Source organism: Falco naumanni, chromosome Z, assembly GCF_017639655.2.
Source record: "Falco naumanni isolate bFalNau1 chromosome Z, bFalNau1.pat, whole genome shotgun sequence".
Classification (NCBI taxonomy): domain Eukaryota; kingdom Metazoa; phylum Chordata; class Aves; order Falconiformes; family Falconidae; genus Falco; species Falco naumanni.
Window position 1 is genome coordinate 9,511,407 of NC_054080.1, and position 18,117 is coordinate 9,529,523.

At 41.7% G+C, this 18,117-nt stretch overlaps 1 protein-coding gene across 4 annotated transcripts in view; it reads left to right on the forward strand.

Annotated features, from left to right (window-relative positions):
* The window catches only part of PLPPR1 (phospholipid phosphatase related 1), a 125,973-nt gene that overhangs the window by 15,664 nt on the left and 92,192 nt on the right, over nt 1-18,117 (forward strand). For 2 of the 4 annotated variants that reach the window (XM_040580801.1, XM_040580805.1), the window contains exons 2-3: nt 10,003-10,084; nt 14,816-14,894. The exons of 1 other annotated variant lie outside the window; for it this stretch is intronic. The gene's annotated coding sequence lies outside the window, so the exon portion shown is untranslated. The remainder of the gene's footprint in view (nt 1-10,002; nt 10,085-14,815; nt 14,895-18,117) is intronic. One more of the 4 variants, XM_040580804.1, reaches the window with a different exon arrangement.

Consider the following 18,117-nt stretch of genomic DNA (forward strand, 5'->3'; position numbering starts at 1 on the left):
TGCTGTTGGGTTGAGTATCTGCATAGGACAGTGGTGGGAGCCTTCATATGGAAGGTGGGAGAGATGAGATGAAACTTCACCTGCCTGACACTGCCTTGAATACAGGCCATCTCAAGCAAAGGCAGCATGCAGTATGTGATTTGAAGTGAAAACAGAGCAGCCGTATCTCCAAAACCCTTTCTCAGCTCCCCTTTGCAGCTTCAGTGTGCTGTAAGCATGCCCCTAGGTCTCTGGCCCTGCACCTCAGGCAGGACAACAGCTAGTCTGAGGACACTGCTCAAAGCAGCCCCAGCCATAGACCTGCTCTAAACATATCTGCCCAGGTAAGGGAGGTGTTTGCAGGAATGGGAGCCCAACAGGGTGCATCATAGCTAAGCACAAGTTTTGAAATGGACCCCAGAGACCTGCAGAGAGGACATTTTCCCAAGAGCATGGTGAATATAGGAGCTAGGCCCACAGAGGTGGATTTTGTCACACGCTCTGTCCTGATTTAAGCAGTAAGCAACAGGGTACAGCAGCCCTTGAAGGTAATCTGAATGCCATTTCTGGGTAACTTTCTTGTTTGACAGTGCTCACACTACATTTGGCTTAAAATTCAGCACACCTTGGGTTGCATCAGACCCTTGAAGTCTAATCCATTATGTCTGATTAAATTTAAAATAAAATGTTTCCTCCTTTTTGGCAAGCTTCATGACTGGCATTGTTTTGCAAGCTAGCAAGTAGAAAAGCAGGTGGTTTGCTGCATCTGTGATGAAAACCATTGCAAGGAGGTGTTTGTTTCTTGGAGAGGACGTCAGATTTTTCAGTTAACTGATAAAGGCCCAAATCTCAGTCAGGAGCAAAGCTTCATTGAGGCTCTGCCAGTTTAACCAGTAGAGCACAGCCTTGAGGATCCAAGAGCTCAGATCCAAGGCCACAACAGGTTTGTGAAGAAGAAGAAAGGGTGGGGTAGTATTTTGGAGAGAGGGAATGAGAGGGTTTGCAAGGAAAGCATATGGCATAGGCTAAATTACTTACTATCCACTTTCTCATCAGTCTCCAAGGATTAGCTGCTTGATTTAATCTTAGATCTTGCATGAGGTTGTTAATCTGGCCAATTACTTTGGAAGTTTCTGTGTTGCCTAAGACAGAGATATAAATTGTGGCGCTCACTTCTAAATATATGGATAATAATAAAATCCTGTATCATAACCAAACCTTTGCACGTTGTTTAGAAGTGTGCTCGTCAGAAATTCACCGTGCCTTTCTAAAAGCTGCTGTTCCATGTTCAGCCATCTTCTGTAGCACACAGGGTTAACAGAGGGCTTTAAACCAAAACTGTTGTTTGTTGCTAACTGGGTTGTGTGTTTGTAGAGCTAGTTGGTAAGAGGTGAAAGAAAATCTCATGTTTCGATGTGAAATACAAGCATTAGCATCAGGTGAAGCCTTCTGCTGTGTAAGAAGATCAGGAAAACAAATGGTGAGGAAAGCAGTGATTTGATCCAGTCAGATTTAATGTGGTTTTGATTAGACCACTGACTCACACAGAGCACTGGGTGATAGGATGCCACCTGGGACCTGATATTTGATGTGCTAGTTCCTTCACTCAAGTGGATGCCCAAGAGTGGTGGTATGCGCTTCTCAGTTTCAGTACAGGTTCAGGATCTTGGTCTCTGGCCTGTTGTCCTCTTTATTCTTCTAACCATCCATGAGATTCATTAGATCCACTGAACTGCCATATTGTCTGGTCCAGTTGTTTTATAGGCTCCATTCCAGAACTCCGCTGCTGAAATTTCTTTTACATTGGCTGCACTGGGGTTGCTTCCTGTTCCCTGCAGTGGTGAATTTCATCTTCATCATGTATTCTGCACTATACTTATATTGAAATATGTTACATTTTTAAGAGTCCATAACATGTCATGTTAATCTCTTTGTTGTGTAGCACAACTGAAGCCCCATTGGCCTCAATGCATATGCTTTGGGTCTTTGACTGCATGGCATTACCAAAACCAAATATAAAAATATATATAAATGAGTGGGTGCTTTTTTAACTGCTGTTATTTCCTGTAACTTCTTGTATTTTTTTCTCTCTATAAAACCTTATTTAAGTAACCTTCTAAGACCATATTCTTAGTTGTACAGAAATTGAGACATACAAAAAGAAGGATCCAAGCTCTGGTGACTTCCATAGTGTAGAGGTAGCCTAGGCTGTGTTTTCCATTGCAGTTGTGTCCAGATAGACCTGCGATACTGTACAGAGACTGGTTAAGAAGAAGACTGCTCCTTGTAGTGCACATCTGTTCCACCATTTATACTTGGCTTGGTTGCACGGAAAGGAGATCTCGGGGAATGGTAATCTTTAATTGCCTAGGGGGAGGAAGAGTAGATGTGATCAAAACTATACACTACAACTTGAGAAGCACAAGCTCCACTTCTAACTCTACCTTTGACCTTGCTAAATTGTGGGTGTCCTAGTCCTTTGATGGTAGTTGAGAGCTATCTTCATAGGTTTTGGCCTCTGAAAAAAGGAATTGCTACCAGTGTCTTAGCTTACAAGCAGTCATGAGGGCACACAGAAGGGAGAAAGTCTTCAAACTCTACGGACAGTAGTTATCTACAGATGCTAGTTAGAACAGAGTCCTTTTTTCCTGGCTGGGTTTCCTTTGGGTTTATTTCTCATTCTCTAGGGTTTCAGTTCTTGAGCATTGTCCCTGCAACTGTGAGTGAAAGAAGTTGCTTAATTTCACCTTCCTAATGGTAACACGAGTCCAACAGCTGTAGCTTTAAAAAGGAGTCAGAAGTAGTGTAGTGTTTGTGAAATTGCAAGGTAGTTAGTTGCAACACAGGTAGCAGAAGGTGACGTTAAAGGTATCATCAGCCCAGAGTGTCACTGATGGATGTATGCACAGAATGAAAGCATGTATTGGAAGTTGGATTTTCTCCTGCATGATCATTTTCTTCTATACTGGCAAACACATGTCCATGTCCCACACAAGATGCAGATAAAAGCTGGCAACTTTGCTTTTTGTTGGTGCTACTGCTCTGTCTTGCTCTTCCTTCTTGTCCCTCTGCTTCTTGCTTCCAGAAACCACATATGCAAAACTCACTTGCGCTGCTGTTAATGTGAGAATGCTATATGCAAGGATTTTTTAAATGAGTATTCTAGACTACTCACTCTTGAAATAGTAGTACAAATCCAGCCTTTCTGACGAAAAAGTTCTTTTTTGTTTAATGGCTTTTTGGAAGATAAATGTTTTGCTTTCGTTAGCAAGCATTCTGTTGTTTAAAAACTGACCATCTAAAGAACAATTTCCATCTGGAGCTGTACTCATTTTCTTTAGTGGTCCAGGCTTTTTAAACAGACTACATCCCAGTAATGCAGTAAGGCATCCAGGAAAAGGTACAATGCTGCCTATGCTGCCTTGGAATCGCATATACACGGTACGTCTGTATAACATTCTTTCACCTCCAACTGTTTCAGCCCAAGGACTTTACAAGTTGGAGGTGATTTCTGTGTATGGAGGAGAAAAGCAAGCATATTTTTACTAGGCTTTAATTCAGTAGAGAGTGAGCCACATGAGCAGGTAGAGACAGGGAAATAGCTGAAGTAAATTTATCTTCAAATTGGAGGTGACATCCATGAAAAATGTTCTGTGCTTTCTTTGCCAGGCCAAGCTTTGCTGATCAGTGTATTCACAGCATTAATCACAACTAAAAGGTTCTGTGGGAAACCTTTTCCTCTGTGTTCAGAAATACTAATGAGGACATGGACTTAATGTTTTGTCCCTCTTTGGAGGGTTTGCTTGCTTCAGACAGGGAAGGAGGGCTGTCAACAGTGGGTTTTAACCCTGGAAATGAAGCAAGCACCTCCTGCTCTCAAGGTGTTTATATTACCATGCTGTTAAGGAGCCATGAGCATGAGATTGGCAGCCACTAACATTTCTAGTGGCAGAAGAGGTAGACAGCTTGTAAATGGCTGGGCATGCAGGCAAAGGATGTGTCTGTGCTTTTAGCCAGGATCTAGGTTAAGAAGAGCATCCTCACGTGCAAATTCAGTGCTGAGAGAGAAGTGTGGTTTCATGTGGCATTTACATGGTGGCACAGCAGAACTAGCAGTAATTCAGCATCTTTGGTCTTGTGTCAGAGGGCATTCTGTTTCCTCCTCCTGGGCAGGGAAGGGAGGAGGGACTGCACAGCACTGTCCAGGGAGCGCAGAGAGACCAAAATGTCCATTATAGGGCTGTGATGCTGCCCACCTAGGTGAACTCTTTTTGTTTGTTTTTTTTTTAGGTGCTGTGATCCCTAAAGCTCTGTCGAGAAACAAGTTGAATGTGGTTGCACACATGAAGTGGTCTGGTTTTCTGGTGTTTTGTGTGTCTATGCCTGGAGGTTGAGTACAGTGCAGATCTAATTGCTGTCCTCACCTTGCTCTTCAGATCACAAAAGGCCTTACATTCCACAGCCTTGACTATGTAATCACCTCTGATGTGACCCCCTTATAAACAAATCCCAAATGATTTGGGGCCAGCCTGATTTATAGCCAAAGACCAAATGCCTAGAATGGAGCACTGGTTATTCTGGTTTTATCTCCAGTTTCTGGTTTGCATTTACAATACTCACAGGGTGACAGAAAAGTTTTCTTGTCTCTTATTCAAACATTAGTATATCTGAAAGGCTCCATAAATCAGACATGTGTAAAGCCGGGCCGTTCAGATTAAATGATGAGAGCTGAAATATGTGCAGAAACTGTGTTGCAGACTCACTGCCATGTGAGCATGCAAAAGCCTGGGAGGCATTATTTCATCTGAACAGTGGCAAAGGGTATGTGTGACACTGTGACTCGAGCATGTGCATGGAGCTTTGTGGGCAAGGTTTCCTGAAGCATCCAGCCTTGGCCTAACCTTCTTCACATAGCAACTGATGGCTTAGTTTGTATGATGCCAGTGAATGAAGAATTTAAGCCTAGCGCTCTAGGAAACCATATGTAGAGAAGTATTGTCACAATAGGGGAGGACTGTCACTGTCATATTAGATTGTCTGATTCTTAACCATTCGTAAGGGAAGACTGAACCAAGCACTCAGACATCATAGCAACAAGGGGAGAGAAAGATACCTGAAATCCCTGCATGGTAAATGCAATAGTTAGCACAGTATTATCAAAAGAAAGACCTCTTCCAAAAGGTCTTCATTGTCAAGTAATAGTGTAAAATATTCTGGTGTTTGGAGTATGGCATATTGAGATACTAACAATACATTAACTAACTACTTGAATGCATCCTAACTTTAAACTTTGTGGCAGTGTCACTGGACTTAAATGGCTACATCAAAACCATGTTTTTTTCTTGAATTATGACCTTTGTAAATGGCAGAGTTTACAAAGAAAAATGAGTTACAAAAACAAATGGCAGAGCAAAACCAAGGAGAGTGTTACCACCTTCTGTTAGCTTTAACTGTGTTTCCTTTGAGATTTAACAATGAAGACACTTTTTTTTTTCTATTAATCATCCCTAGCTGTGGCTGAAAATTGTGTTTGGTTTGAATGAAGAGTTCTTCAGGTCAGCACCAACTCACCAGTGTTGCAGTCAAAGTCTTACTATTGGGATCAGTACAGGCAATGCATGCGCTTGTGTTGCAAATCAGAATGGTCAGGGCTGGAAGGGACCTCTGGAGATCATCTGGCCCAACCCCATGCTAAAGCAGGTTCTCCTAGAGCAGGTTGCACAGAATCGCGTCCAGGCAGGTTCTGAATGTCTCCAGAGAAGGAGACCCCATCAGCTCTCTGGGCAGCCTGGGCCAGTGCTCTGTCACCTTCAAAGTAAAAATGTTTTTCCTCCTATTCAGATGGAACTCCCTGGGTTGTGCCCGTTGCCCCTTGTCCTGTCCCTGGGCATCACTAAATAGCATCTGTCCCCATCCTTTTAAAAACCACCCTTAAGAGATTTGTATGCAGGGACAAGATCCCCTCTCAGCCTTCTCCTATCCAGGCTGAACAGGCCCAGCTCTCTCAGCCTGTCCTCATCACGGAGATGTTCCAGTCCCCTGATCAGTCCCCTGATCGTCTTCGTAGCCCTCTGCTGGACCCTGTCCAGTAGCTCCCTGTCTCTCTTGAACTGGGGAGCCCAGCACTGGACACAGCACGCCAGATGTGGCCTCACCAGGGCAGAGCAGAGGGGAAAGATCACCTCCCTTGACCTTGCCTTTGATACTACACAAGACTCTTGTGAATAAAGCTGCAGTGTTAATCTGTTCCTTGGCTTTTCAAGTAAGTGCTTGTGAGGAGGTAAGAGGGCAGCCTATTGCAATGTGAATTGTGACTAGGAGACCCCAGTTCCATTGAAGTCAATGAGTGAGGTCAAAAGCAAAACTTGCAGGCTCCTCTGCAGTCCTCATTAGGGCACACAGGCACTGCAAGCCTCCATGCGTACAGGTCAGGCAGAGCAGCTGCTTCAGAGGCTGCAGTCCTTATTTTGGCCAGTTCTACCTTCTCCTGCAAATCTGCAGCTCCTGTTTAGCTGCCTGCTCAGACCCGCATTGTTTATGTCAAATCCAGCAGCAGTGCAGTGACCAAAGGAGAATGTCTCTTAACTACAAAGACAAAACTTTGTAGTTCTTTTTTTTTTTCCTTTTGTTGAATATGGCTGAAACTCAGCATGTTATGTCTTGAGCATAAATGGAAAGAAAATTGTCGCTATCTCTTTGCCTTGAAGACATGTCACCCATTCCTCCCTCCTTGTTTAAGGTAGTGCGATTGCGTCCATCTCGATGAGATAACAAAGAGCAAGGAGGTTGTCAAACTGTCCCATCTCCAGCTTTGGCAAAGATTTCCTGGGACTAGTGGATGGGGAATGGGAGAAGGGTGAGAGGGCTGGGACAGTGCTGGGGTGGCAGCAGGGTGGGCTGCCTGCCCTCCTCTCCCCTTAAGCTCCAGCAGGGAGGATGGGCAAGAATCAGTGTTCTCAAAATCTAAGGCCAGGGAGTGAGTAGGCTGGGAACTGCTGATTCCTCCAACCCTAATGAGAGCCAGCCTGGGTACAAATAGCTGCATGGTTTAGCTGACAAAAATACGCCAACATTCCTTACAAACAAGTCTTATAACAGTCAGCTTCATTTTTTTCCTTCTCCTCTCCCCTCAATCACATTCTTTGTAATATCTAAATAAATGTCTTAGCTCAGTTTCAGGATCTCTGCTGAAGGGAGATCGATGTCAATGTCTCTGGCTGGGGATGCCCAAGGCTGGTCATGGCTGGTCCCAGACAGCTCCAGCTGGCTCCAGGCCTGGTCTTTGGAGCTGTCTGGAGCTGGCCATGACCACCAGCCCTTCAGCCACAGGTACGACCATGAAAAAATATGGAAAAAAAGGTAAAAAGCTGAAGGAGCAGAAGCGTGAGGAAAAAAGAGCGATAGGCAGGAGGGGGAAGAGCAAGTTATGGCAGGCAGCACCGAGCAGCATCTGAGGGATCTGCCCTGCTCCTGCAGTGAGCCTGCGCTGGGGCAGCTTTCTGGCAGGTCCTGCAGCCTGGTGGGAGAGCCCAGGGCAGGGGCAGTGTGCGCAGGAGGGACTGGCAGAGAGAAGCCACCCTGCGCTGCTCTGGGGGCCAGCAGGGGTGTGGGGGGTGTTGGTTTGGTTGTCTTTGTTTCTCACTGCTTGTGTCTGTTTTACCTGGAAGATTAATTTCTCCCCAAGTCAAGCGTATTTTGTCCATCACTGTAATTGTCTTCCCTTGTCTTTGCCTCAACGCTCAAGGTTTCTCATCCCGTTTTCTTCCCACTGAGGAGGGGAGTGATTGGGAAGCTAGATGGGAATGTCTCCCTTTGCCAAGGTTAACCCACTGCAATACTCTGTCAAGGAAGCACCTTTAACTCTCTAAATAAATACCTCTTTCATTCTTAGTGGTTCTGTTAGGATACTGTAAAAATGTGATTTCAGATTTCCTTTGGCAGTAGGAAAAAATAATCTTAACTAAGCAAAAAACCTGCTGAATCGATCCACAAGACCCAGAGGATATGGTTCTCTCAGCTGCATGAGGAAAGAGTAGCTGATCTCAGTCATCTGTCCTGGCCTTTGAAACTAAAACTTCTGACCAGTGGCTGCCCTGAAAAATGTGCGTAAAGGCTGCCTGGGTCTTCAGAGGAAAAAGGCTTGTTGCTGATCTATGTGAAACTCTCTTCAGAAGTGCTTAAGGATTCGGTAAACGCTGGGAGTACAGAGGCAAAATACAGCCCCTTTACCCAAACTGTTAATGATCACAGAATGTCTGTTGTGTAGCTAGTTCATGGGGTTTTTTTTTCTTTCATTCATTTTTTTAAAGCAAAACTTTCAGAAAAATACCCTGAAATCAAAAGAGACTTTTAAATAACAGATTTTGCCTTTTTATAATGCAGCGTTAGATACAAAGCAAGCAGTGACTTTTTAAAGGCATACTTGCTCAGAGCAGTTAATTTTTGCTCCCCCTGGATCTGCCATTGAGGCTATGTCCTGGTTGGAGGGCAGGCTCTGTACTCTTAGCTGAGCTAGGCAACAACAGGCAGACGCTGTAATGGGTGTTACTGTGCATGCACAGGGGGCCTGTACATAGATCTTGGTTCAGGCAGTGATGCATGTCTAAATGCAGGCTCTGCAGTCTCTCCCCTTTACCCTTTGGCGATGTTGCAGTGTGTCCTTTTGCAATGTCAATTACAGTCTCTCAGAGCTTGCAGGTGGAAGCAAAAGCAGTATGTAATCTTGGTGAGAGGTGTGGGTTTCCCACCAGGTGCCTGTCTGCATACTCACCTACAAGCCTGTTGTCATATTCTGTAATGCTAATAGGTAAACCCTTTGAAGTACTAAGTTTCAGCTTGAATACATACATACAAACCTGCTAACAGCCTCTATCAAAGTGTAAATTTCCAGAGGAGGTACAAAGTTTTTTGACAGTTGATGACAATAGTATACTATTTCAATCAAGAGGGAGTTCAAATGGGACTGCAAGCATTGCTCAGCAAACCCCCTTGGAACACAATGATAATAGAAACGTTTTCAGTGAGAGACAAAAAAGAGCACAACTACTGTAAATTGAAGTGATGTTGTAAAGGAATATCAATAGGACATTGCTAGCTTCTTAAGCTGCTAGAAAATAGTAACTTATTCAGGTCTCAAGTCACAGCTCAGGTCTCTAATCTCCTTCATCTCATTACCCTTGCTGAGTGAAAGATAAAGGAATTTCAAAGTTCAAAATAGATCCTCTGCTGTCACAATGGGGTAATGCCTTCTCAAATCTGAAGTGGAACATGTTTTAAGTTGGTCACTTTTTATCTTCAGACTTTGCTTGCCTTCAAATGCAAAGTCAGGCACCCGTCCCTACCCCTCTGTTGTTAAAAGAAAGTCTGACTGCATGTGGAGAAGCTTTTGCATCTGTTTGGGAATGTGAAATCAAGAGTGGGATGTCAAACCTTTTTTGTTTTGTTTTATAGCTGTATTTGGAGACAAGCACTGCACATTAAAAAGTCTCTTGTGTTCATATTTCTATCCTTTCAACAATATAACGGAGTTTCTATGAAACTATGGTGAGATGCTTGCAGAGTGACAATGGGAAATAAAGTTCCAGTAAACTCTCATTACAGGTAGATAATCTTGTAGTGGTATTCTTTTTTCTGTTAGGAAGAAGTAATGCATAATGGCAGGTTAGGAACAAGCATTACTGTGTTTTCAAGGTGGTAAACTGACTATTTTCAGTCTGGTCATTAATAGTAATTCAGTGTGTTCTTCGTTGGAGTATTAGCCTTTCTTCCTAGCTTTGTTTCCATGCAGAAGAGCTATTTCTGGCTTTGAGAATTTTGCAAGTCCATAGACATAGCAGGTAAATCATAGCACTCCCATTGCATTGCTTTGGTTCTTCCACAGAAAAAACTCAGAGTGCTTTCAGATCCTCCACAAAAGTATATTAATATAAAAACAGTTTTAAGATCAGCCTGCCCTTGCCAAAAACATTTTAAAAAATCTGTGTTATCTTTAATAAATTCTTTTCTTTTTTTTCTTCCTTTCAGTGAACACTAAAACGTATTGGAGATTGTTCTAAACTGAACCAAACAGAGCCTCAGCCTTCGGTATATGTCCTAAGAGATCCAGGTATAACTCCAGTTATTTTTGTAAAGCTCTCATTGATTTTAGTGGGTGTTTTGTACCGTAAATAAAAGGTATATTGTGACCTAGAAGGAGTGAGTTACAGTCTTGCTATGGCTAGGTGTAGACAGTTACCTGATCTTAGGATGCCTGTAAAAAGCCTGGTACCAGACCTGTCAGTCTTGTCTCACGTCAGAGCAGTAACTGACTGTAATTGGTTCAGTTTTTAGTTCAAGTCCCATCAAAAGAAAAGCAAAGTAATGCAAATGTTTATTTAATTGCTGTGGTTTGGACAGGTGAAATCTTGCGTTTTTCCTTGGCTTTAAAACAAGAGGAGCCTTTTCTTCTTGTACAGGTTTGTCACATAAAGAATTGGTTAAGGGGACAAACTTTTGAAGTTAAAAATCCTCTTAAACAAGAACAGATCCACAGCTGTGTCTTCTAGTTCTTCAAGGAGCCATGTCTCTTTTGTGTCTTTTGCTGATTTTCTTATAAAGAAAACCTTCTTACTCTGTATCATGGAAGAGATGCAGTGCAGCTAGCACTTGTAGTTAAAAAAATTTTCTGGTCAAGTAACTAGATTAGCCAAGATAGAGTGGGATTTTTAACTGGCAACAGCCTTACTCTTTTGTGTTTGCCATTTCCTGTAATCTGAATTAACAGTTCTGAGCTTCTGTTTTTGTGTCTGTATTGACTTTGAGACCCTCATTTTCTCCAACCTGGCCATATAATTTTCAGAAATGCTTACACTGCTAAACAAGCAATCACAGTAAAAAAGTCCTTGAGCATCAGAAGAGGCAAGGGGAATCCTACATGCTTCGTGGTCTTCCCTGAAGGAGAAATTGCTTGTGATTGAGAAAGGGGCGGGCTGGGTTTATGGTACTAGATTGAAATATGGTTTTTCATCTTCCCTTTGGAAGTGAAAAAACGGGAACAGATCAACACTGCCTGCTCCCTCTCAGGACAGGCCTTAGACAAGAAACCTCTCCAAGGTCTACTGAGAAATTAATCATTCATGGACATGAGATTTTCTCAGGACAGGCCTTAGACAAGAAACCTCTCCAAGGTCTACTGAGAAATTAATCATTCATGGACATGAGATTTGTCCTCACCTCTGCCATAAGAAATCCCGTTTCATGGCTTTCTCCAGCCCTTGATTCCAGCCCCAGCTGCCCTGTTGTGTCCCTTGCAGCTTGGTGGCACCACTTTGCCTTGAGCACCACAAGGGGAAAGAACATCTCAAAATGCAGTCCTCTGTGCTAACCCTATCCTCCTGGAAGTGTAATGCAAGCCCCTTGTCCTCATGCCCACTCCTTGTTGGCTTTTGGCTTCGGGTGTTAGTTCATGCAGGCCAGTGCAATACACTGGTGACTGCCTGGGGTAGTACCACACATGTGTTTCCGTCCTGCTTTTGCATCAGAGAAGGAAGGAATTTTAACTTGGGGTTGCTTCTTCTCATGCTCACATTTAAGCAGTGTAACTCTGTACTAGGGCTGTTGAAATGGAAAAGGGGAGAAAAAAGTATTTTGTATAGTTCTGTATGGTTAGCTTAGTCTTTCGTATTTCACTTCAAGAAGAAAAAAATAAATCCATGTTGGTTATGTTACCTTCATTTTAAGACACCAAGAATCTTATCCCACTGATTTTGTTGGAAGCATATTCAAGTGCAGTATCCCTGGGCAGGTTATAAATTCTTCACGTTTCATTTGGGCACTGGATCTTCTGAATGGTATTTCATGAGAATTACCTGACAGTTAAAATACCTTTGATGAGGTCAATAAATGATAACGTGGCGGGAGGATAACATACAACAGAATGACTGTTGTGAGAAAACAAAAAATTTTGCATTTTGAAAATGACAAATTTGACTTCATATCCTCTTTGGCAAATCTGCAGGGCAAGCAAATGCAGCCAACAATGGCATCTGCTCCAGGGCTGACAGTGTGGGTCTGGCAACCAAGAACGGAATCCTTTTATTTTATGATGTGTGGATTAGGTGCTTTTTAATTTTTTATTAATAAGGTGGAGTGTACTGCATTGAGAATGCTTCTTGTAGACCAGAATAAAGCAGTTTAAACAATGCCAGAAGTAAAGCATATTTTCAAAGCAAAGACCCAGCAGAAGATGGAGATCCGCTAAGTGTAAATTCTTTTTAAGCTGCACAGATGGCCCAGCCTCATAGCAGCAGCAGGTTGGTAACAACACTGTGTTTTCTTACGGTATAAACAGTGATGCTTAAACTAGGCTGAGGAGCAGCCCTGAAGGGAAACCCATTGCAAGCTGGGAGACGTAAGGAATGCAGTCAGTGCAATGTAGACAGTTGCACAATGGAGGTGTCATTCACAGCTTTTATATTTATGGACCCTGTTAATGAACTGTAATGATGAACTGCAGTTCAACAATTTTCCAGGAACCCATAACGCAGCAATGGCAAGCAAATCTGTAAGACTTCTGATCTGACAGAGTCGTCTAGCCTTTGAAGAAGTTAGACTTTGGCAGTGTGCTGTACGCTGTAGTCTCTTCATGATGAATATGCTTTGGGCACTGTGCCAGGATATAATTACTCAATATGATGAAGTAGAATCCTATCTATTTATCCTGTTGATGCTTCAAAACTCATCCTTTCATTTTATTTTCCCACATGCAAAATGAAATTTAATATGTGTTGTTATTTGAATATAATACCACAGTTCATGGTATTAAATAGTATATAAACATTTGCCAGTTGATAAGCTTATTGCTGACTGTATTTGAAATGCCTTAGTGGAAATAAAAAAGGAGGTCTGTTATTACTAATGGGTCTGTGTAGGAAAAAAACCCCATGTCTCACACCAGTGAACTAACAGGTGGCTTAACAGGGCCATGATCTGAAACAGGACAGGCTAGAATACACTGATTAAAAATCAGCAGTTTCACTCAGTCAATACAATAGCTTAGGGGCAACATAGTTTAGTTTTTCTTTTAACCTGAATGGGGCTTTACATTCTTTACCAATTACAGGATTACTGGGGGTTTTTTTAGAATGCAGAAAGTTGCTGACATTTAAAAATGAACCAGCATAGAGCATGATTTGCGTGCATTTTGTAAGAAACTGCAATCTCTAGCTTCAGTACAGCAATTGTTGGTCACAGCTAATCTGAACTCTTGTTTGCTTGCAAAATAGCTTAGTATGAGTATGCAGTGTCCTTATGTATTGCACACTTGCAAAGATTTTATTTGTTTGATGGAGAATACAGTGATACAACTTTCACAGAGCATGAAGGAACTGAGTTTTGTTCAAATACATGGGAAGGTGTTTGTGAGAAAATCCCAAGTGATTTAAGCAAATGAGTTGATGTAACATCTTTTAGTCACTTTCAGCTGTACTTTCCTCTCTAAATGTTTCCATCAAGATTTCCTGTGGAGTCCAATTTTACTCATGATGCCACAGTCTGGCTATTACCTGCTTAGACTTAAGTGCTTACAGTAACAGTGAAATTAGCATTTCTTACCTTGATGCCAGTGTAACCTGTCCTTCACTGTCATTTGCCTATAGTTCAGTAGTTTAGACAAGGAACAAGATGTGTAACTGAGGAGAAACTTAAATGTTGCTGTTCCATGCGCTGGTCTAAGTAGAGAGGTGAACTTAACTGGACCAGAAAAGAGGGAGTACTGCTGTGTAGGGTGGGGTTTTCTTTGGGTTTCATTGTTTTTTGGAGGTGTGGGTTCCCCCCGCCCCCGAGAAGCTTTTTTTTCAGGCATTTTGAAAGAAAGGAAGTCTGTGTATTAAAAAAAATAAATAAAAAATACCTGACCTCAATTTAGAGGCTGGTACAATAGCGAATATGTGCTGCATATCCATGTTTCTCCTCAGTATGATATGAATGTTTTTCAGCTTGAGTGAGAGCTTTTCTTAATGCTGTCACAACTCTCCTTTTAACTTTGGCAGTTGCCTCCAATGTGTCAGACAAGATAGGAGCTGTCACATAAGCAGGGCTGCAAAGGATTTGCTTTCTTTGTTGTTTCAGAGGGTTTTTCTAACCCAGGTAGTGGGTCACAAGAAGCCTTGTGCTGCGGTGGTGTTGTTGACTACTCTGAATTTTCTGCTAAAATAGCTTGGGAGAAAAAGCATCTTACTATTCTTTAAGAGGTCTGTAGTGAAGAAAAAGGTTGCCATTGGTTTTAGTAAGCCAAAACATACACAACTGCTCAGCTGCACTTCACTCAGCTTTATGGGAGTTGAGTAGCTGTAGCCTAGCTGTTGTGATGTGCTTTTCCTTTTTGTCTGAGGGACAGTAATGTAGTATCTAGCTCACAGGATTCTTTGGAAAAGTTTCTTTAGAATTACAAGTGCTGAATTATGAAAAATAAAACATCGTGAAGATCAGAGCTGAAGTGACTTGTGTGAAGCCGGTCACCTGTCAGTCAGTGTCATTCCAGGGGTAGGAGCAGATGCTGTCTTTCCAGAGTCCCAGTCTGGTGTCACAAACACATGGGAAGAACAGGCCTTTTAGAAGTACATTGTATTGATTTTGAGAGCATTGACGTCTTCCTGCAGAGGTGAAAGCCTTATGCATTACTTTGCTTCCTTAGCATCAGCAGGTGTCCAGCAGTTGCAAAAGACAGGAGGATTCAAGGTAGGCAGGAACTCCCAGAGGCTGCTGTTGGGGGTTGAGCAGCATAAAAAGGTATAAGCTGGGAGATATTTGGTTATGTTGTTCACTCATTGGGTCATTTTTTTATTTGGATGTGTTACAGAAAATGTGCCAGCTCAACTGCTTCCACGGAATGCCAAACAAATCAGAAAAGAGAGGCTTCACGGTATCAAGAGGGAGTGGTAAATAAATGTGTTCAAGAGCTTCTTCATCAAATGTCAAGCATGTAGAGCTGATGGATTATTCATTTTCCTTTGTCAAATGTAGAGCTGTTTTTCTAAATAAATAGAGCGTTCTTTGTATTTTAAGGGAACACACAAATCTGATATTTATCACTATGATATTTAGTGAATTCTACTGGCTTTTCTTTCATCCATGGAGAATATATCTCTCCTCTCAGGAGGGCAGGTCTCTGTTTGTGCTTCCTGTAAAGCCGTTAAGAACCCTGTTCCATTAAATACAAAACAATTCATGAGATACGTTAGCATCAATTAAGCTTTTATCATCTGGTTTACAGTTGGTCACTTCTGACTAGGGATCAAGGAAGAAAAGAAGTATCTGTGAGTAAAAATATGATCCTGAATTTCTGGACCTGAAAATGAGCTATTTAAAGAAAACTGCATCCTGAAAAATACGCAATTTCCAATGTGGAATGAAAATGCGAGTGTATTGGTTTGCCAGGATACAGCATATGCTTTAGACAGTTCTATTTCTTGCTCTAGTGCATGGATTTTAGGGAATCCTAGCTGTCTTACCTCTGTTGTGCTGTTGAGAGGGAAGGGGAATTCTGATTTGAGGTAGACAATCTTGTGGTATAGGAGGGATGGGCAATCACAATATGGAACAATGCTATAATACAACCATTGTATGCAAATATGATAATGTGAAGAAACTACCTTGAGTAATTCAAAAGTGGAAATAAACAGAAAAAAAAACACCCACAGAGAGACCTTATACTAACAACTGTTTGTTGGAATTATTAATGTGTAAAGAAAAATGCTAACTCAGATAATATTTTCAGGCCTTTTTGGTTTCAGTGCAACTTAAAATTTCAAAAACATCATCCTTCCTAACCTCCCTAAAGATGTGAAAATCCTGCAGTCACTCGTAAGAATTAATAGCAAAATTTCTTGAATTTAGTCCCGTGTTGTCAGATGAGGAATGGTAGGGGGTTGCATTTGATTCTGAGTAAAGTGCCTTTAATGTCATCCCACAGTTGAGGTTTGAGCCTTATACTGAAGCTGGGAAGTATGGGTTCTATCTGTAAAATATTCTAAAAGATTAACTGTTCACATTCTAAAACTGTTAACTACAGCATATCTGTGTTTACTGTCGAGATTTTTGCATTATTACTAAGAGGGATTACTGGGAAGCTCCACAGTGCCAGAAGCAGTTCTTTCTGGAAGCACTGTATTTAGGATTTCAGTGGATGTGGCTGATACCTTGATCAAGTATGGTCTTATCAGCTGACAGGTATTTTCTGCAGAGGCAACAGCATTGTTGTCCTGAATACACAGTCCTGTTGCGATAGCTGTTTTTCCAGCTGGTTTCAGCAGGCTCAGGGAATGTCTGTTGTGTAATGACCTGTACAAACCATGGCATCCTTTTCAAAATGTCAGCATGTTTCAAACCTGAAAAAAGCTTTGGTTGTGTTCTAATAGAAAAGAATAGATTTGTTGTTCAAAAATTCCACTTGGAAACAATGATACGATTTTTCAAAATGAAGTGGCTTAAAAAAGTAAAAGGGGGCAGCATGTTGCTGTATTCAGAAGCAGTTTACTAGGTATGTGAATGTAATTATTCAGCTGCTTTGATTTTTACAGAAAACAGTAAAGATTGATGGACTCCACCGCATCTAATTACAGTGCTCAGCAGCTCCTAAGATGGTGAGCTGACTCAAAGCATAGCTGCCAGAAGTCAAAATTTCTTTTTCTGTTCTCCACTCTTAAATTCTCCTAGTACCTGACTATATAATCATGCTTATTGCACTTTCCGTGTCCTGTTCAGAAGGAGAGGGCACTAGGCACTATGTGGCTATGAATGAAGATAGTAAACTGAGAGAATTGTGATATTGGTTGTCATTTGGTTGCATTAACAACCACATATAAAATTGAGTCTGAGAATTTATAGACAGTGACTTAAGATGATAAGTGAATCGTTAGGATGAAAAATCTTACATTTCATTGTTCTAATGAGATATGTAGAAAATATTATTTACTTATCTCTGCTTAGTTACCGCTTGTCAGAAGCAAGTCAGTGCTAAGAACACATGGAATGGAATGGCAACTACCATATTAATTTTTACAGGAATCCGTACCAAAAATCTCAATTTGTTTGAAACCTTTGGCATTTCTCCTGAAATAAGAACAGACTTGGAATGACATTCAATCTGTTTTGATCTTTTTGGGGGTTTCTTTTCCAGTCATTGTATTTCTTGTCTTTTTTCTGTTATCTTTTTCATTTTACTAGAGGGCTGTGATTTAAGTAAAGAATGCATAATGAAGGCAGAAAAGATTAAACAAGAAGTTAGCAAGTGAAAGACATTTTTCACAAAATTGCTTGGTAAAAATCGCCCAAAATGTAAATTTTTTTCCCACACCAGCAAAAAATGGCAGGTTTCCAAATTTCAGATGAAAAATAGAGGAAAAGTTCATAAAAGCCTTTTCCAAATTCTTTCTTCCCCACCTTTTTCTTTGTTTGGAAAAACTTTCTGGACAATACTTGAGATGTACAAACGGCTAGTCAGAAAGTAATGATTAGCGGGAACATTGTACCAGAGCAGGCACGGGGAAAGATAAATATTGGGTTCATCCAGTTGCCATCCCCAGGCTGGCAACTTAACATACGAGCATGCGAATGTCGTGTTTCTTGGAAATAATTGTAGCAAGACTCTGTAGGATATCTTAGGGAAGAGAAAGGCTGTATTCGTCTAGAACACCTTTGAGTAAGCTGACTTTACTTGCATTCATTCTCACACCCACATATTTGCAGGCACCAAGACCTGCATTCCCAAGTAGTCTGTCCAACACCACTTGTGTTCAACACACAGGACAAGGGCAGATGGTGTCTGACACTGTGTTACCTCCGTAGGGTCCTTCTGGACTGGAGACAACACAGCAGGTTTGGTACAGGTCTTTCATTACCTTCAGGAGGCTTCACTTGCTATGGAAATGTCTTGTGCATCGGGATTTTGCTTCCTGTGATTTCATTAATCTCAGGCAAGGTTGCTGCTCGTGGCCTTTTTTTGTTTGGAATATTTGTCCATTTCTGTGGTTGGCTGTTAGAAGGAAATTCTTCAGTTATTGGAGAAATAGCATAGGCAGTATTGCTCAGTCCTGTTGTCATCTTCCCGATGTGGGGATTGGAGGTCAGTGGTGCTGTGGTTGTGTCAGAGTGCAACCTTCT